The 21,226-nt window shown below is 41.6% G+C and overlaps 1 long non-coding RNA gene across 1 annotated transcript in view; it reads right to left on the bottom strand.

Moving 5' to 3' along the window:
- LOC132496507 (uncharacterized) overlaps positions 1-21,226 on the bottom strand; it is a 52,335-nt gene that overhangs the window by 23,390 nt on the left and 7,719 nt on the right. The window contains exon 2 of the long non-coding RNA XR_009533419.1: positions 11,869-12,045. This is a non-coding gene — a long non-coding RNA (uncharacterized LOC132496507). The remainder of the gene's footprint in view (positions 1-11,868; positions 12,046-21,226) is intronic.

Raw genomic sequence — 21,226 nt, 5'->3', positions numbered from 1 at the left:
TCATTTAAAGCTTGTGTTTCCTTATTTATTTTCATTTTGGATGATCTGTCCATTGGTGAAAGCAAGGTGTTACAGTCCCCTACTATGATTGTGTTACTGTTGATTTCCCATTTTATGGCTGTTAGCATTTGCTTTATGTATTGAGGTGCGCCTATGTTGGGTGCATAAATATTTACAATTGTTATACCTTCTTCTTGGATTGATCCCTTGATCATTATGCAGTGTACTTCTTTGTCTCTTGCAACAGTCTTTGTTTTAAAGTCTATTTTGTCTCATACAAGAATTGCTACTCCAGCTTTCTTTTGATTTCCATTGGCATGGAATATCTTTTTCCATCCCCTCACTTTCAGTCTGTATGTGTCCCTAGGTCTGAAGTAGGTCTCTTGTAGACAGCATATATATGGTTCTTGTTTTTGGATCCATTCAGCCACTCTATGTCTTTTGGTTGGAGCATTTAATCCATTTACATTTAAGGTAATTACCGATATGTATGCTCCTATTACCATTTTCTTAATTGTTTTAGGTTTGTTATTGTAGCTCTTTTCCTTCTCTTGTGCTTCCTTCCTAGAGAAGTTACTGTAGCATTTGTTGTAAAGGTGGTTCGGTTGTGCCGAATTCTCTTAGCTTTTGCTTGTCTATAAGGATTTTAATTTGTCTGTCAAATCTGAATGAGATCCCTGCTGGGAAGAGTAATCTTGGTTGTAGGTTTTTCCTTTTCATCGTTTAAAATATGTCCTGCCACTCCCTTCTGACTTGTATAGTTTCTGCTGAAAGATCAGCTGTTAACCTTATGGGGATTCCCTTGTATGTTATTTGTTGCTTTTCCCTTGCTGCTTTTAATATTTTTTCTTTGCATTTAATTTTTGATATTTAACTGATATTAAACTTTTTATTAAACTATTAAAAATTTTAATAGTTTGATTAATATGTGTCTTGGGGGTGTTTCTCCTTGGATTTATCCTGTATGCGACTCTCTGCACTTCCTGGACTTGATTGACTATTTCCTTTCCCATATTAGGGAAGTTTTCAACTATAATCTCTTCAAATATTTTCTCAGTCCCTTTTTCTCTTCTTCTTCTGGGACCCCTATAATTCAAATGTTGGTGTGTGTGATATTATCCTAGAGGTCTCTGAGGCTGTCCTCAGTTCTTTTCATTCTTTTTTCTTTGTTCTTCTCTGTGGTAGTTATTACCACTCTCTTATCTTCCAGGTCACTTATCCGTTCTTCTTCCTCAGTTATCCTAGCCCCCTTCAGGCTGTGTTCTCCAGCCAGCTTTGCTGTCACTGCTAGAATGAGATTGTGCACTAGTGGCACCTTGCTCTGGGCTATGCAATAATAGTCAGTAGACACATATCTTGTGGTTAAAATAAACATACCATTGGCTGTAAAGCTCAATTTAAAAGGAGAAGGGTTCCCATCAAGCACGTAGTTTCTCAAACTGATTACTTAAAAGGTGTTCTGAATTTGTATATTTGTGTGTATAATTCAATCAACCCAGTGAGATCTGATTTTAGTATGCTGAGGCTGGAAAATCCCAACCCAGGAGATGCTAAAGGAAGAACCATCACAGAATGCCACCTTCTTCAAAACTGCCCTTTCAGAGTTGTTTATTTCCAATTGTGAGTATAAGGAAATAAGGGCCATTGGTTATTTTGCTTGAGTACCTATGCTCTGATAAATGGCTTGGCAAATTGTCAGCCTTTTCCTTTTCTATCTCCCTTCCCAAACTTCCTCAGGTAACACTTGGTGCCAGCACATGAAAGAAAGTTGTCTCTTTGAGTGGAAAAACCAAAAGACCTTCATGAGAAGCTCCTCCACCCAGAAACACTTCCAAGCAGAATTTAAAGGAGATCATTTGTTTCTGCTTATTTTTCTAGTGACTTGTCTCCCCAAACCCATTCCCTTGTTTTCTGTGGTCAGCACAAGGCTTGTTTCACTCTCAGACACAGCCTGAAGGGTCCACGTCCTTGAATGATGGCATAGCTCAGCATCCACACTATTGAACCCTTGGCCTTTTCTTGTCAGGGATGTGGCAGGGAAAAGCTTCAGGCCCTATACCTGCATGGAAAATGGAGGGACCTTTTGCTGACACTGCTCTCTCACAGATTGTCATTTCAAAATGAAACTTGCTATGTTACTAATCCAGAAAGGCCTGGAATTTTCATCTATCTGCTGTTAAATGCACTGTTAATGTCATGTTGGATTATATGATAATAGTGAAATAAATCCTTTAATGACTTATCTAAACCACACCACAGATAGAAGAGTGAAGCAAGGTGGGCTAGGTAACAATCCAGAGGGAAGCAAGAGGACTGGGTTCATTAGCCACATTCAGGTAAAGGATTGCATTTGGTTTCCTGCCTAGTTCATCATGTGGTCCCTGTCAAGGGACCTTGAGGAGTGTGAACCAAGCTTATTCCACCCAGTAGGATTGACTTTCTCAGTTGATTTATTTTCTAGGTAAAACATACCTATAAGGAAATAATCTTCATTACTAGGCATCACTGAGAGAGCCTGTCTCCATAATCAATTCTTTTCCCTATGTGATTCTCCAAGGCGAAGGGTGGAGGATGGGGGGTGGGGCAGGTGAAGAAGGCAATATTTTCCTCTCACTCTGTCTTCCCCATAGAACCTAGGAGAGAGACCTGAATATACTGGCTGTCCATTTAATGACGACCCATATGGTTTGTTGCTCTTTACCCAACAGAGCTAACCTGGGTCATCACTCTCAAGAGGGAGTGAGTGAGAAGGAAACAGTGCTGAGCTTGTGGATGGAAATCCTAGGTTCAAATCCAGATTCTGGCTTCGCCAACCATGTGACCTCTCTGCACTTCATGTCCTCACTCATAAACTGCAGGGTTTCTACCCGACTCAGAGAGTAAGAATCAAGTGAGATGAGGGGTATGAAAATACTTCATATTTGGGAAGAGAGATGTAAAACAAGGCTTTTATTACCACCCACTAGTCCAAGAGTTCCCAATCTGGCTGATCATCAGAGGTGTCTGGAGGCTTATTAAAAGTATAGAATTCTGGGCCCCTACCCGGTCTTACTGAATTAGAATCTCTGTGGGTAAGGCCTGGAAATCTGTACTTTTAGAGCTTCCTGAGCAATTCTGATGCTCACTCAAGCTTGAGAATCACAGTGCCAGGGTTTGAACTTCTTAAAGATGAGAACCGTGTATCTTAGTATTTAAAAACCTCCACACCTAACACATGGTATTTATATAACCAAATTGTGACCAAATATTCACTGTACAAATATTTACTGAGGACATACTGTGTGCCAGGCATCGTGCTAGCCACCAGGGAGACACACAGCACAATCCTGGCCTGTACTGAACTTAGGCTCTACATGTTGGTGGTGTGGGTGTTAGATGCAGGTACAATAGTTTCACTGTAATACACCAGCTACTATCAGAGAGCTCGAGCCATTGAAGGGTTTTCAGCAGTCCTTTGATATGGTCCGATGTTGTTGAACTTGTCAGTCTTGCCTTCATTTTCAATTCTATTTTCACTGCTTTGTTATGAGCAATATTTCCTGCAGAAAATAGTGAGAAGCTTTAAAGAAAACATTTTGTAGATTTTCCCATCTGTTGAATTTCATGTTTCTTCCTGGTCAGTTTCCTTGGACTCATGCAGATTATTTTTTTTACACAAACAACATGTTGGGGGCAAATGCTAGTGGAAATGTGAGGTCTAAACACCACAGGTGCAGAACAGGAGCTACCAAAGGACATGACTTGAAAGGGGAAAATGAGAAAAGAGATCTTCTGGGAAGTCTCACTCCAAGATGAAATGAATTTTCAAAACATAAAGAGGTTGCAAAAAGGAAAGTTAAAATTCCAATATCTGTCTTGGGATATGAAGAACAGCAAGGTGTTCTTGATTCAACCCAAGCATGGCCAGTTGACCCCAATGTCTGGCTGACCCTAGCATAGCTGGCTGACCTGAGTTTTGCCCATCCCTTGCACCACACTTGAACCCTGTGTAAGCCCTGAAGTCATGTGGAAGATCATTTAAAAATATTTTCTTCTCGGGCCTCCCTGGTGGCGCAAGTGGTTGAGAGTCCGCCTGCCGATGCAGGGGATACGGGTTCGTGCCCCGGTCTGGGAGGATCCCATATGCCGCGGAGCGGCTGGGCCTGTGAGCCATGGCCGCTGAGCCTGCGCGTCCGGAGCCTGCGCGTCCGGAGCCTGTGCTCCGCAACGGGGGAGGCCACAACAGTGAGAGGCCCGCATACCGCAAAAAAAAAAAAAAAAAAAAAAAAAAAAATATATATATATATATTTTCTTCTCTTTGTCTCCTGGCTCGGACTGAGAATTCTCTGAGGAGAGCAGTGTGGAACCACAGGGGAGATGGAGCTCATTCTTTCTATATTTCCATGTGCTTTTATGATGAGTTCCCTGCAAGAGTTGGCCAGCAAAGGAATGATGAGCACTGAGAGACTCCTTGATTTGTGCACGGTGGTGTGAGCAAACGGTTTCCCATCAGGACGTTATGGTTGGAGAGGAAGCACTGGATTCAAACTCAGAAGCCATGGTTCTGGTGTCCTGCTCTAAGTAAGCCGTTCAAAACATGCTGCTGAAGGAAGGAAGGTGTGAAGAAATGAAGGAATACCAGCTAGGTCTGATCAAGACATTTCACCAAACATGAGACGAAACTACAGCAACCACAGAAATCAAGGATCAGGAGGTTACCACATTGGGGGTGTAAATGTATCCCAGATGCTGGGCAAGAAGCAGAAACTTAAGATGTAGCCCCTGCTAGTGTTCACAATCTGAGAACCACTGAGCAATAAATTTGGAATTCCACAGGCAACTCATAGAAGAAGAGGTCGGGTATTGGATCTGCATCAGGGAGAGGTCAGGACTCTGGCTGGGCCTTGAAGGGTGAAGATGGTTTTGATAGACAGAAGAGAGGGAAGGAGTGCATCTTAAGTAACAGTCTGAGAAAAAGTACAGAAGTCGTTTAAATCATGATGATAACATTTATGAGACAGCGAGCTCACCAGGATGACTAAAGAAGGCACGGGGAGGTAGTCAGGGAGCTGGTGGCCCTGCAGTGGGCAAAGGAACAAGGACCTGGTATAGTAGGAGCTCCAGAAGGAACAAGGTGCCACTAGAGGCTCCTGAGTTGAAGAGCAATGTCCTTGGGTGGCTTATCTGGCAAAGTGGGCACCTCCCTCCCACCTCCTGTATGACTCTTGCTTCTTCACTTGGCTGCTGAGGTTGGATGGGAATCCAGTGAACACTTCTGTTGCTCTACCAGGTGAACAGATCCACAGATGTGGGGGGCAAGCCCCCTCACACACTCCCTTGTCCGAAAACATGATGGAGACTAGATCACACACTTTCAAAGCAAACCAAGAGCCTCTTCCCTCTAATATGATTCACCAGATGACAGATGATCACAATCCCTGTAATTACTTAGATACTTTAATTGACTTTCAGTGGCAGTAATAAGTAACTGGAGTTCAGGCTTGTAGAATTTCCTTCCTAATTGTGGCTGTTAAACTCATCATTATGGGGATAAATAACACACCACTTTATTTAAACCGTTTCCCCCATACATGTAAATTCCAGCGGAAGTACCCCAGCACTTGCAAGCCCCTAGGAGAGCTGTTTGGGGGCAAGAACCCTGGTGGTACACTGTCGAGAGAGCTGCTCAGGCTGGTTGGCTGCTTCGTTTGAATGAGCAAGCCATGAGTTTCCAACACTGACACACTTCCTAGTGCTTCGGCTTTAAAAGGCTGTAGAAAGGATAATTGACCACAGCTTGTCAGCACGAGAGATTTACTGTCATTAGTGCAAACTCAGATGAATTATTTTAATATCATGGAATATGAAAAATGGCCAGCTAGTTTCCTTTCTCAGTAAGTTAAGTACTTAAACAGCTTTTCACACTTCACTTCTGCATTTAGATGTAAAGGAGGGAGGAAATCATAAAGGGCCCATGAGTGGGAGTAGAAGGAAGGGGTGGGACTAACTTGGCAGAGGTAAGGAAAGGTAGATTCCAAATTCTCAGATAAGATCCAAGTGAACAGATCTCTTCAGGGTTGCTTGTTTTCAGGGTGGCATAGAAGCTAAATAGACATTCTTTTTTTTTTTTTTTTTTTAGTTCCCAACATTGATTTCTATTTTCCAGTGTAGTATTAATTTAGAAAATTCTATTACAACTTGTGTTCTTTGTGTTTTGACCCAGCTGTAGAGAAAAAGAACTAGAAATATAGCAAGATAGATTTTAAAACCTTTATTACACCATAGACACAAGTTTGGGAAGCCTGAATTTTTTCACTCAGGGCCATGCAGATATGGTCCCTTACATGTTCTATTTTGTTTTGTTTTGTTTCTGTACCATCCATTCTTCTGAGGATTGTGTAAAAAACAGCCAGTGCCCAAAGAGTCAAAGAACGCCTCAAACTGGAGCAATTTATTTTCGTTTTGCTTCCCTATGGCTCTTTCTGCAAATATATTTGCTTCCTAACTCTCAGAACCCAAGACAAGCTGCCCCTGGCAATTATCTCATTTTGATTTTGGGGAGGAGGGCTTTATTCCTGTCTGATTATTGAATTTAGACTTTCTTTGCCATCTGTCCCCTGTCTCCACTAAGATAAAAACATGTGGACCTGGTTCCTGTTGTTATTGTAACTGAAATGGAACTAATCTCACTCATTTCTATATGGCTTAGCACTGCAGGTGAATATCTGTGAAATATGTTGCCAATTACTATTGCTTGATTGGCTGGTTGTAAATGTTATTTGTTCTTACCCCTTTTTTCTTTCTCAAACACATTGTAACATACCTGAGAGGTGAAAGTAACAGAATCCTTCTGAAAGGAGGGGAGAAAGTCTGTAAAATCCAACAGCATATTTAGTTACTGCATATTTGATTGTTTCCCTTTCACCACTGAGTGACATGGCAATAACATAGAGGGAGATGAAGATTTCACTAAATAACCTCATTAGGAACTATATCGTTTAAAACACATAAACAACAGCCACAACAAACTTAAAGGCACTACAAGCCTTGGTCTCTCCTTGAACTGGCCATCATGTTCCAGGTCAGAAAGTGAGTGGGCTGGACTTCTCAGGATCAGTGAGTGATGGAAAATCCAGAGCCTTGGGGCTGCAGGTTCTTTCCCCGACTTCTGGTTTCTACCATTTAGAGTGAGTTGTTGCTTCACCTACATCCCACCAGTCTGGTGATGGCTCATCTCCAAATTGCTTTGAGAGAATCATGGTTTGAGTTTCCTAATTCCATTTTTAAAATTCAACTGTGGATGGGGCAGCAGAGTCTCCAATCCCCTGGCTATTTGTGCAGAACTTGTGTGTTTGTGTGTCACAGAGAAAGACATCATATTTATATTTAAAGAAGAAAAGTCATGTAAAGAGGATAGAGTTAGGATGGAGAGAGGTCTGAGCAAGTATATTCAAAGTTGTCGAAACCCAGTCACGAAATGCTTGCTCCCCAACCCCTACCAGACGGTTAGTAACGGAACTACCTTTATCACTGCAAAATATGTGTGAAATGATGGTAACATTCATATGAGAAAAAAGGAAATGACAAGAAATAGCGGTGTACCCGACTAGGGTACATTAGCATGGTGATGTGTTGTAGTCAGGTCTCTCCTTTCATGTTCTCCAACACAGATTTGATCCAGACCTGACCAGGATGACAACATTTCCTCTTGAATGGATTGCCATGTGTTCTTTTAAACAAAATCTACATGTTCTGTCTCTGCTTGGGGTACAGCTGTAACTAGCCCATCATATGCCCTGGTGGAGTGTCTGAGCTCAAGACAGGTTGGAAATAAGGCAGCACATCAGATTGGAGATGCTTGCAGAAGTGTTGTGAGGAACAGACTGGATGCTGGTCAAGCCCGTGGTCAAGAGTGTGCAAAACGGACTTACTCCATCTCCAGGATCAGGATGCAAGGGGGAAAGGGAAACTTTTTTTGTTTGTTTTCACACCTCTCTATCTCTATCTATCTATCTATCTATCTATCATCTATCTTTCAGTTTTATTGAGATATAATTGACATACTGCACTGTATAAGTTTAACGTGTACAACATAATGATTTGACCTACATACATCATGAAATGTTTACCACAATAAGTTAGTGAACATCTATCATCTCATATAGATATGAAATTAAAGAAATAGAAAAAATATTCTTTTTCCTTGTGACGAGAACTCTTAGGATTTACTTTCTTAACAATTTTCATATATAACATATGGCAGTGTTAGTTATATTTATCATATTGTACATTACATCCCTAGTACTTATTTATCTTATAATTTTTAAATTTAAATATGACAGGCTGCCACTCAGAATGGTTTAACATCTCTCTCCAGGGATGGCTTGGCCCATATGACAGGTTATAAGACATGTTTGAAACTTGAGAGAGATAAGGAGAGGAAGGGAGGAAGAGAGGGAGGGAGGCGGAGAGAAAGAGAGAGGAAAAAGAAAGGAGAAGAAAATAAAGGCTGGATTTTTTTTCTGCACCTGTTTCACTTTTTGCGATGGATGCTATATAACCTGTATTGAATGTTTCGCCTGGTTGTGTCCTAATGAGCAAGTGCACTTCTGGATTTGGTAGGCATGTCATCCATAGGCATGCTTTTCTGGATGTCATCTGCCTCGCAGAACACACCCCTCTTCACTGTCACCTCCACTCCCCTGACAGCTCAGCTTATCTTTCTGGCAATAGAGAGACCATCAATCGCCAGCAACCTGTCCATGAGCATTGGGGAAGGCAGGGGGAGGTGGCAAATATTAAATCACTAAGGAGACAAGGCTGTGTGTGGTGTGACACCATGGGAAAGCTCTAAGTCTTTTCTACAGTCAAGGTTTCCCCTAGTCTTCACCACATAACTGGGCTTGGGTGAGCACAGAGGGGATTTTCAATAACTGTACTTGGCTTCTGAGATTCCGTGGTATACATTTTTTTTTTTTTTTTGCAGTACGCGGGCCTCTCACTGTTGTGGCCTCTCCCGTTGCGGAGCACAGGCTCCGGACGCACAGGCTCAGAAGCCATGGTTCACGGGCCCAGTCGCTCCGTGGCATGTGGGATCCTCCCGGACCGGGGCACGAACCCGTGTCCCCTGCATCGGCAGGCGGACTCTCAACCACTGTGCCACCAGGGAAGCCCTGTGGTATACATTTTGATAGTGGACTTTAACCATGTCAATTTGGCATTAATATTGGTATGTCCCCTAATGTTATGTATTTCCTCTCCCTTCCCCAAATTTAAATAGTTTTACTTTTATTCTCTTGCAAAGCAGAGAATGTACAATGCAAAGTACAATTTGCATGTACAATGCAAAGAGGTATAGAGAAGTAAGTAAAAATAACCTTTACCTTACCACCAATAATAACTCCTTTAATACTTTGAAAAATACCTTTCTAGACATTTTTTCTATGCGTGTGTACACACAAATACACACTAGCACAAACATACATATGTTCTTTCAAAAACCTCTTTTCATTTAGAAACATATCATGTTCAAATTCCCATGCCCGTAACTATATTCTACAGCATTCTCTCAAACGGTTTCTTTGTATTAATCATACGGTTTCTTTTTGCATTATTAAAAAGTACTTGTGGATACATCTTTGTATACTTTTATAACATCTTTAAGATAAATTTCTAGAATTGCCGATTTGAAGATTACGAACATTTGAAATTTGGATATATGTTCTCATATTGTCTTCTAGAAAGTCATATTTTTAAGTCATGGATGCATCCACAGTGGATTTCTTTAAAGGATGTTTATATATTTATTTCCTGCCTTTTCATGATACAGAAAAAATATCTAATGACAATGTAAGACTCTTTTAGAAGGAAAAGTCAGGCTATAGTCAGATGATTATTTTGTCAAATCAGTTGTCCTTTTTAAGGTTCCCGGGTTTTAGTTATTACTTGCTGCTAAAAAGTAAAATTGTGAAGCTATTTCTTTAAGTTCCTTTGTGATTTTCAGTTATAATTTTGTGATTTCAAGCTAATGATGTTGTGTGGGCATGATGAATTTGGGGTAGTGTGTGGGCAGGCATATGTGTTGGATTTGCTTTGGAATTTCAATTACCAAACAGCTAGATGATTCCTATGGCCAGTGTATTTATCGTGAATGCAAGACAAAGGCACAGGACGGCTCATCCCCATTCAGTGTGAAAATGGTACCCAACCCCTTGACCAGCAGCCGGCAGCACATCTATTCAGGTCTATGTGTATATGAAGGCATATCCCAGGAAGACACATGCAGATACAAAGGTTCTTAGATCACTGTTAAAGAAACACTTCCACAGTCAGATGAAAAAACAGAAGACAGGTGAACTGAGAGTGTCGTGTGTGGATGGGGGGAGGAGTGGAAAAGGAGTTATGGTGACTGAAAAGTATGAGAAACCTTGGAGTAAGACGGGGGAAATTAGGGAAAGTAGCTGCTTTTCACAGAAAAAGCTACCATAGGCTTTTTGGGCATTAGCAAAATAATCAGATTAAGGACAAAAAAATGTAGTTCCAGTGAAAAACTGAAACTCAGACACAAAATAAACAGTTGTATAAATCCAGCCAGTTTGGCTTTTACTGATTTAAATATGTGTATATGTGTATGCCTGTGAGTTTGTATAGAGTTCATTGTTCAGTAGCAGGAAGACATACATCACATCTCCTGATACATTGTATCATGAAGCTCAGTTCTTTAAACATGAAGTCATAGCCAACCCCTCTGGGTGCAAGCATAAGGCATGAGAACTAGCCCAGCACCGCTGCCGTTAGCATCTGGTATTTAGACCTTTCATTAATATTTATGGAGCCATAGGCTAAGCATAGAGCCCTCCATAACTCAAGGAACCAACACTATACTCTGAAAATAGTTTGATCTTGGCTTTTAATGTAAAGGTAAAAATTTTTAATGTTTACAAACCCAAAAAAATGTGCCTCAAGATAAGCTACATGACTTTAAAAAAATACATTTTTCCTGAATTGAGAACCCGTGTCCTGTTCTAAAATAGAACCCGCAGACAATTTTGTCTCCTCTCCCTATCTAAACGATCTTTTTTGAACTGCATCTTAGAGGGATAATTTTCCTTGTCTCTCATTCTGTCTTGTTTTCTTATGAAGAAGGGAGGGTAGGGTTTAAACAAAAATCCTACAATGAGCTAAGCAGCTAATATGCATCAGGCACTGTGCTAATTACTTTCTCTATATCAAATCATTCACTGCCACAGCCTTATAAGGTAGGTTGCATCATTCAGCTCCATTGACTAAGTTGACTGAGGTTGTACTAATATCAATACTTCGTGGAGAAGGATTCAATCTCAGGTTAGCATGACACCAAAGCTACATGATTTTTCCTTGAGCTGCATGTGGAAGTAGAAGAATTCGTGGGATTCCTCATATCTCCTTGACATCATAGAAATCACCGATCGAGAGGAAATATGGCCCAGAGTCTTTGTAACAATACACATATAATTCATACACTGTTGTAAAATGTATTTCTTACTCACCTTCTAGTGTCCATTCTGTGCTCTGTATCATACCGTGTGCAAGAAAAGTAAGGTGCCTTGGTCTTCACTGGAGGAGAGCTTCTAGAGCTTCTAAAATTGCATCAATCAGCTACCCCCAGTACAACACTAGATGAGGCAAGACACATTCATAGCCGAACCAGCTGAGATGACTCAAAAGAGAGGAGTCTGTGTAAATATCAGCTGCGCTCATTACATGTTTTGTCATGAACAATGACTTAATACTTACACATTTACTCCAACATTTACTGAGCACCTGTTGTGAGCTCAGCAGCATGACGAGAAAATAAACAACTCATGGTGGAGAGAAACAGAATGATAATCCAAAGTAGCTGATCTTACCAAAAGTAGGAGCCAAGTACTCGAGGTGCTTATAGAGGAGACGGCTTTGGTCGAGATCTTACTGGCTGGGGGCATTTCACATGATGGAGGAGTCCACAGCAAGTAGCTAACAACTTGTCAGAAGAAGAGCAGGAATTCCAGCACAATGTGAATATAAGGATGTTGAGAAAGTCAGGGCTGGAAAATAAAGAACAAGGGGGTAAGGTTCTGGAGGAGCTTGGAGGCTGTGCTTGGGATTTTGGATTTTCCTAGAAGTTGCTGAAACCCTATGAAGATGTTTCAGTCAAGAAGAGACATGGTTTGTTTTTTCCAGAGCTCATCTGCCTTCCATGTGAAGGACTCGCTGGATGTGGAAGACACTGAGGTGGCCTCTTCCCAGGTGTAAGGGAGTATCATCTCATTGAACTTGCAAATTCAGATTGTTCTACTCCCCATTCACCCAGAAAAGACCACGAGGTCTAGACTGTCCCTAGTTACCCCTGACTTTTGTTAGCAGCTGTCTGGATTATCCTTTCCCAAAGCTAACTTACGCTCTGTGGTTCTTTTCTTTTCTTTTTTTTTTTTTGTGGTATGTGGGCCTCTCACTGTTGTGGCCTCTCCCGTTGCGGAGCACAGGCTCCGGACGTGCAGGCCCAACGGCCATGGCTCACGGGCCCAGCCGCTCCGCAGCACGTGGGATCCTCCCAGACCAGGGCACGAACCCGTGTCCCCCGCATCGGCAGGTGGACTCTCAAACACTGCGCCACCAGGGAAGCCCCTGTGGTTCTTTTCTGAGGTAAGACTCTCAATCTAAACATTAAATGGAACAGGCCCATCTGCAGATCTTCTAAACTGGTTGGAATGGAAAGGGATTAAGAAGTGGTGGGGAAAGGGAAAAACAGCGCCGCTTGAGAGGGTCATCTGCCTCCCATGATTTAAACCCTTTCAGGATAAAGGGAGGAAAATATTAAGGACCAGACATGCTTTCAAAAACACAGAACCCATAAAATCATGGAATTCTGGAGCTGAAAGAAGCCTCAGAGAGCTGATCTCTGGTTTTCAGTAGGATTCTAGAAAGAGTATAGAACTTGAAATAGAGAGCCTGGTGTACTTAGGACAGTTTATGTGACTTTAGGGAAGTGACTAACAACCTCTCAGAGCCCCAATTTTATCTATTAATTAAAGATGATAACACCGACCTCTCAAAGTGTTATGAGAATGAATTAAATATTCTATGTGAAAAGATAAAATCATGTACAACACAGCTGCTATTTCAGATGAAGAAACTGAGACACAGAGAAGCTGAGTGGACATATAGAAAGGTGGTTGTTTCAGCGAATGAATAGATTTCTTCACAACCCTGACCTATGAAACCCAGCGTGGCTTTTCTAAGTCTGTAAGCATTAGCAAGCTGACACGATGCTTTTAATGAAAATGGCAAAATCTTCTCTCAGGTCCTGTGTTCTCACATTCCCTAAATTTTTAACATTTCTTGCTTTCAAGTAGCTGATACCATTGAACCCTGCCTGTCAGTCTCAGTTTTAGCAGTGAAGGCTTAGGGTGGATTTTACCTAGCATTTCACAAGCTATCTCAGGGGTGCCTTAGCGTCTCTGTGTCTCTTGAAAGCCCTTTGTGGTTGTGTCTGGAATGAGTCCCAGTGCTTACTTCATACAGGTGTGCTAGCACTCCAGCCTCCCTGACTTACCATTTCCTTTTCACTCTGTCACCAGTTAAAGATGGCTGCCTACTTGTTGACTCATTATGAGCAATTGGGCAACAAGATAGGATGATTCTCTTTACTGTTTTGTCCCTCACACATCAATCTGGTCTACTCTTCTTACTCCTCTGCAGACCTACCCTTTCTCTTCCTCAAGCCATGACCTATTTGACATGAGACATGTTCTTCAGTAAGTCCAATGGCTTGATTGCATCAAAGTGGGAGACACCCAAGACTCCAATGAAAAGGATTATTTGCAAGAATGGGAAAGTGATCATTTACTCAGAATGACTTTTTAATAAAGACTCACTGAAAGCAATTATTTTTTTCTTGATGATTTTATTTTCTGCCTGGACAAGATTCATGTTTTGACTGTGTTTGCAAAGCTTCTACTGCTGGCCTTGGCTGATGGACTTAGTCACTGATGGCTGGACCTTCCACACTGCAGTCCTGGTTTTGATTATCCAAGAGTGGGGATAATTATCCCCCAAATCTCCAATTGTCCACTACAGGCTCCCTTCTACCCTACTCTGCTACCTTTCCTGTCATGATGACGATAACAAAAACAGTAATAATAATAGCTAATACTTACATTAGTGTTTGCTATATGCAAGGAGTTTTCCTAAGCATCATACCAATATGAATTCGTTTAACGCCTACATACAACCAACCGTATAATCTCAAGAAATCTGGGAACAGGAACTGCTGGTCAAGAGTTGTGATAGGGGCCACTGTCAGACTTTTAGGTAGGGATTTTTAGTACCAAACAATGGTTCTCAACATGGGGAGAGTTGGACAATATCTGGTAATATTTTTTATTATCTCAAGCAGGGTGTGATACTGGGGTTGATGTTATGATTAATATACTAATACGTGTAAAATGATTAACTCAGTGTCTGGCATATAGTAAATGCTCCCTAGGTTAGCTGCTATTTTTATTATAATATACAGAGCCTTCTGGCCTTAGGGAGACAAACTGGGCTGCTCTTTGTCTTGAGAGAACACCTTCAGTTCATGCCATCCAAGGGAGTAGTTTTCTCCATCTTAATCCTAAAAAGATGCCCTGTCTTAGCCTATTAGGAAGTTCAGGAAAAATTATCTTTGGTTTGTTTCAATGATATATCTCTTTCTCATCTTTTTTTTTCTGCCTCTTGTTTTACAAAAGAAAGCCTAGTTTCTCTGTCCTGCACTTGCATTTTGCGGCTTCAGTGGCTCCATGCCTGCCTTCTGAGACCTAGGCTGTCCACCTGCTCCCCCTGCATTCTCACGCCATGTGTTATGCTTAGTGAGAAGGGAGCCTCACTAAGATGGATGTGAGACAGTCAACATCCCTCTCCAGGCTGGGTGTTCTCACACATTCTCATCAGGCAAAATTATGGGCTAACATTGCTGGAATTATCTAGGCGCTGAGGCTGAGAGAGGTTCACTATCTTACCTGAGTTATCCAACTAGTGAGTGAGTGAGTGAGTGAGTGAGTTAGGAATACATATAGCCTCTGACATCCCACTTCCATGTTCTTTGCATTCCCCACTAGGGGAGTGCCAGTGAACGATGCCTACATTTCAGGTCTTCAGGGTCTCATGAAATTATTAACTTTTTTTGTGTGTGTGGTGGAAGACCTAATTTGAACATAAGTTGAGACATGATTACAACTCAGACTGGCTGGGCATCTCTGAGCTGGTGGAGCAGGCCTGCCAAAAGATTCTACCAGAAGAGGGAAAGCTTCTTCTGAAGGGAAAAGGAAGCTAGAAAAGTGTGGCTTGGTACTAAAACTTCAGGGTTATAGGGAAGGGAGTAGTCCTGAGAGCAGAATGGTGTCTGTCACTTAGTGTCCATGAAGACGAGTCCTCTCTGAGCCCAAGGAGTTTATATGTGAATTGTGTGGTAAGCAGGGAGCAGTGAGGAAATTTGGAATATTTGTTTCAGGAAAATTTTGCAAAACTTTGTGCTCAAGGAGCACAGCTACGTGTCTACCTAACAGAATGTGAAACAAAATGAAACACTAAATGGTTTGGCATGTGGAGGGTTCTGGTGCCTTAGCTGAGGGGGAAACATCTGTTCTGGGAGGTTATGGCAGTACCATCAGATGTGTGGGGAAAGATGGCAGAGAAGTGGGAGCATTCACTGGAGTGGATGTGAGACCCTCACTAGAGACTTACGAGACATTCCTTGGAAATATTTCTACAGGCAAGAGCCTGTGAGTTCTAATTTATAATGTGACTGCATTGGTGTATATAGGCCTGAGGAAATGAATGGTCTTTGAAATTTCACAAAGGTTTTGGTACCTCAAAATGCTAACAAGTATGGTGATTTGTTATACTTTTCTTTAAATCCTTCAAATTGGCATTTGCCTGTGGCATGCATTGTAGACTATTACTTTCACAAGCCTGCAACACATTGCTAGAAATAATATACTTATGGAACAGCTTGAAACCCTGGAAGAATGGTTCCAACATGTCATTTATGAATTACCTCAGTATCAGATGAGGCATTCACAGCAATCAAAACACATTAATTTCAAACAACGTTCTGTGTTTTAGACCACTATACTGTACTATATATATATATACTAAATCCATATTGAAGTAGTTTTAATATAAATGAGGTCCACAGAAATGTCAGGCAAAATACAACTGCCAAGATTATAAGATAATTGGTAAATGTTTGAATGGAAGCCCAAGGCTGGGTTTTAAAAGGAGGGGAAGGAACGTCATACTGTGCAAGCAAAGATACATTTTGGAATTCCATCCACTTGGAATTCATTTATTCAGTATGTTGACTGTCTATGGCTGCCTGGCAGAGACTAGGCAGTGGAGGTGAACTGGTGTTGTGAAGCTACTAGGAAAAGATTGGTGAAGAGAGTTAGTGCCTTAGTTACCTATTAATGCTTAACAAACCATCTCAAACTTAGGAGCTTAAAACAATAATTTTATTATCTCTCTTTTTTTTTTTTTTTCTGGTCATGAGGCATTTGGGATCTTTGTTCCTCAACCAGGGATCGAACCCATGCCCCCTGCATTGGAGGCACGGAGTCTTTACCACTGGTACTCCAGGGAATTCCCATTTGTTATCTCTTATAATAGCCCCAGTGGGTTAACTGGATTCTTCTCTCAGAGTCTTTCACGTGGTAAGAGAAGGTGGCATGAGCTGGATCATTCGAGATGACTGTACTCATCTCAAGCATGGCAGGGTTGGCTGGAAGGCTGAGACATCTTTCTTTCTATCTCAATATGGTCTCTCTATGCAACTAACTTGGGTTTCTTTAAACGAGCTTCTTAAATTTAAATCTCTAGAGTGGACAAGCAAAAGCTGCCAGTTCTTTTGAAGGTTTAGACCCAGACTAGCATCGTGTCACTGATGTCATATTCTATTGAAGTGGATCACAGGGCCAGCCTAGATTCAAAAGTCAGGGACTACACAAAGCTATGAATTCTGGGAGGTGTGGCTCATTGGGGGCTATCTTTGGAGCCTGGCTACCATAAATACCTAAGGTAACATCAGGGACAAAAATAAGGAAAGTGAGCTCTGATGAAAAAAGCTAATTTACAGATTAAAGCATGTTAACTAGCATATAAGCATCAGTTACCCCCAAAGCACAGAAAGTTATACGCATGCTTGAACAGGGATCTTCTTAAATCCTAAAAGACATATTACATGACAAAGAATTGGATGAGAGTGATCTTGGGTTTCTAATTATGTTATTATACAGAAAGAGAAACAGGATCTTAATCACTTAGAAGTTAAGTGGTAGAAGTCAGAGGAGAGAGGCACACTTTAACGCAAAGAAAAGCTTGCAGGGCAAGGCTGTGAAATTCTTACTGAATGCCCTTTGTTTTCTTGGGGTAGTTAGGAAAGTGAGTGTTTACTCAGAGATGAGATGAGGAGAGTTAAGTTTGGCATATGCTGTGGAAAATGGGAAATGGTTCCAAATCAAGGACACGGTATGCTGAGAAGCACTGGGCCCAACTGATGTTGACCCGTAACTGTGTAGTGTGGCCCACTGGAGAACTGTGTGGTTTTCTTCTGCAGCACATTTGAAACCAGGGACAGAGAAATCAGTAGTTAGGTCTTCATGAAAGAACAGATTGTGAGTGTTCAAGGTACGTTAGGTCTTCATGAAAGAACAGATTATGAGTGTTGGAGGTATGTTCCTCTTTCCTTTCTTCGGGGAAGACTGCAGGGAGACAGCTTAAGGATCTCGTAGACATCATCTTCTATGACCCTCCATCTCTCTGCTGCTTCCACGGGAAGCATTCTTGCCTGGCATAGCTTCCTCCCCACAGGTGACTCTTCCCAATAAACTCTACATGCAAAATAAGGCCTCTAGGACTCATTCCAGTTGAGTTCCAAGATGGAAAGGATACTTCATAAGAAATTTATTTCTGCAATTTTTCCAATCAATAATCTATAAAGTTTAAAAAATCATTTTTCCTATGTAAGTAATGCATATTCATTATAAAAAATTAAAAATATAGATGAGCAAAAAGAAAACCTAAAATTACCTTCTTCCCAGAAATAACTGTGTCAATAATTTGATACAGATTCCAGCTTTTGTCTTATGTATATACAAAGTTGTCTTAAGTAAGTGGTAGGTAGTCATTATACTCAGAACCAGCTACATAATTTTGGGGGCCCAGTGTAAAATTAAAATGTGGGACCCCTGGTTCAAATATTAAGAACTTCAAGATGTTGACAGAAGAGCATTAAATCAATTGTGGGTCCCTTCTAAGTGTTGGGCCTTGTGCAACTGTACAGGTTGCACGCCCATGAAGTCAGCCCTGCTTATCCCTTAATCTCAAGCATAAACAACTTTACTGGCTGCAGGACTTTCTCCTCCTTTCCCTTCTCCTAGCTTCCAGGGCAGCTCTGGGGCTGCCAGAGTGTTTGCAACTATGGATGTGGTTAAAGCCAATCCAAGGGACCCTCCTCGGGTTTCATCCTCAGCAACATGCAAAAACGAGTAGTTTGTTTTATGATATTTTCCACTTTCTCTTTTCAGTACGTGCTGCCCTCCCTTCAGCCTGACTTCCAAGGGAGCCAGGGCCTCCTACAACCCCCTGAGGGTTCAGGTCCCCAAAGCCAGCTGGCCCAACAGACAGGGCATTCATCCATGGAGGATTTTGGCCCTTGAAACTTAATGGTATTGGCCCTGCTGGGTTTCAGACTTGTCTGGGACCTGTGACCTTTTGGAATAGGAATGCTTATCATATGCCTGTCATATTATTGTACTGTGGAAGTAGATAACTTGCTTTCTAGGTTTCACAGGTCCACAGATGGAGAGAAATTTTGCTTGAGTATGGACCATGCCCAGAGTCTCACCCTACCTGATTTAAGGTGATTTAGGAGATGAGATTTGGGATTTTTGGAGTCAAATTATATTTAGATGAGATCTTGGACTTAGAGTTGATGCTGGAATAGGTTGAGACTTTTAAGGATGTGGGAGGAGGTGAATGCATTTTTTTTAACATCTTTATTGGAGTATAATTGCTTTACAATGTTCTGCTAGTTTCTGCGGTATAACAAAGTGAATCAGCTATATGTATATGTATGTCCCCATATCCCCTCCCTCTTGCGTCTCCCTCCCACCCTCCCTATCTCACCCCTCTAGGTGGTCACATAGCACCGAGCTGATCTCCCAGTGCGATGTAGCTGCATTTTACATTTGGTAGTGTATATATGTCAATGTTACTCTCTCACTTCGTCCCAGCTTCCCCTTCCCCCTCCCCGTGTCCTCAAGTCCATTCTCTATGTCTGCGTCTTTATTCCTGCCCTGCCCCTAGGTTCAACAGACGATGATTTTTTTAGATTCCATATATATGTGTTAGCATACAGTATTTGTTTTTCCCTTTCTGACTTACTTCACTCTGTATGACAGATTCTAGGTCCATCCACCTCACTACAAATAACTCAATTTCATTCCTTTATAGGCTGAGTAACATTCCATTGTATATATGTGCCACAGCTTCTTTATCCATTCATCTGTCGATGGACATGTAGGTTGCTTCCGTGTCCTGGCTATTGTAAATAGTGCTGCAATGAACATTGTGGTACATGACTCTTTTTGAACTACGGTTTTCTCAGGGTATATGCCCAGTAGTGGGATTGCTGGGTCATATGGTTGTTCTATTTTTAGTTTTTTATGGAATCTCCATACTGTTCTCCATAGTGGTTATATCAGTTTACATGAGGTGAATGCATTTTGCCCATGGAACAGATGTGAGTTTTGGAGAGACCAGAGGATATACTGTACTGAGCTGAATTGTGTATCCTCAAAAGACACACTCAAGTCTTAACTCTTGATACCTTTGAATGTCACCATATTTGGAAATAGGGTCATTGCAGATGTAATCAAGTTAAGATGAGATCATACTGGCTTAGGGTGGACCTTAATCCAATGACTGGTATCCTTACAACAAGAGGGAGATTTGGACATAGAGACACATGGGAAGAAGTCCATGGGATGATGGAGGCAGATATTGGAGTGATGCAGCTATGAGCCAAGGAACACCAAGATTGCTGGCATCCTCAGGAAGCTAGAAGAGAGGTATGGAACAATTCTCCCTTAGACCTTTTAGAAGGAACCAACCCTTGCCAACACTTTGATTCCAGAATCCTAGCCTTTAGAACAGTGAGAAAATAAATAGAGAAGATTTTAAGCAGATAGAGAGATAGTCCCACTTATGATCAATTGAAAATGATTAGTATAGCTAAGCATGAAAAAGGGATTTTAGGGGAGCAAGAGTGTTGCTAGGGAGACAAGTCATCCCCCTGTGACTTCCTTACTGCTCCACGAAAGGAGGTGCTAGTGGCTTAGACAAGGGTGGTAGTGACGGAAATGGTGACAAGTGGTTGGACTCAAATATATTTTGAAGATAAAGCTGATAGGACTTGCTGGTAGATTGAAGTAGGGAGTGAAGGAAAGAGAGGGATCAAGAATGGCTCCAAGATTTCATATGGAGCCCTGGGTAGATGTTGGTTATTATTTGCTGAGTAGAGAGACTCAGAGAAGAGCAGGTTGGGGATGCCCAGAAGATCCTAAGACTGAGCTACTCGTCAAAGTTCCCATGGAAACGTTATGTGGTAGCGTCCTTTCCTCAGCTAGTCCAGAGGGCAGCCAAGTGTCCAAAACTCTCACCAGCCTCCCAGTGGGAGTCACCATGTGAAAAACTGCCTGAAGACAAATGCTGTGGAGAGACAGGGAACAATCTGATGACATTCCTTGAACTCCTAGACTCCATGCCTAAAGTCCGTCCACCTCTTTAAGTTTTCATTACCCCTAGTCAACAATATCTCCCTTTTTTATGGCTTAATTGTTTTTAATTTGGGCTTCTGTTATTTCCCCCCAAAAGAGGCCTTAGTACAATAAGAAATATAAGTCAGAAAATAGTATAATAGAACTGATGACATAGAAAAGTACTCCATACACTGATAAAGTTTCTTAAAACAAAGCTTATAATTTATTTCCACCTGTTTTCAAGGGCAGGGTGGGGGGTAAGATTTGAGGTCATATAGGATTTCCTAAGCAAAATCTTTTTAAAACTCAGTTATTTCCTTCTTTAAAAAATGAGCCCCAAGCAAGCTGTTCTTCTGCTCTGCCTCGTCACCCAGACTCTCTCCCGGTGACACAGCCTCGCTCCCGCGGTCCCAGGGAAGCAGTGTTC

This window comes from Mesoplodon densirostris, chromosome 9 (assembly GCF_025265405.1).
Source record: "Mesoplodon densirostris isolate mMesDen1 chromosome 9, mMesDen1 primary haplotype, whole genome shotgun sequence".
Classification (NCBI taxonomy): domain Eukaryota; kingdom Metazoa; phylum Chordata; class Mammalia; order Artiodactyla; family Ziphiidae; genus Mesoplodon; species Mesoplodon densirostris.
The sequence above is the reverse complement of the archived record's forward strand: the minus strand, read 5'-3'. Positions and strand labels throughout refer to the sequence as shown.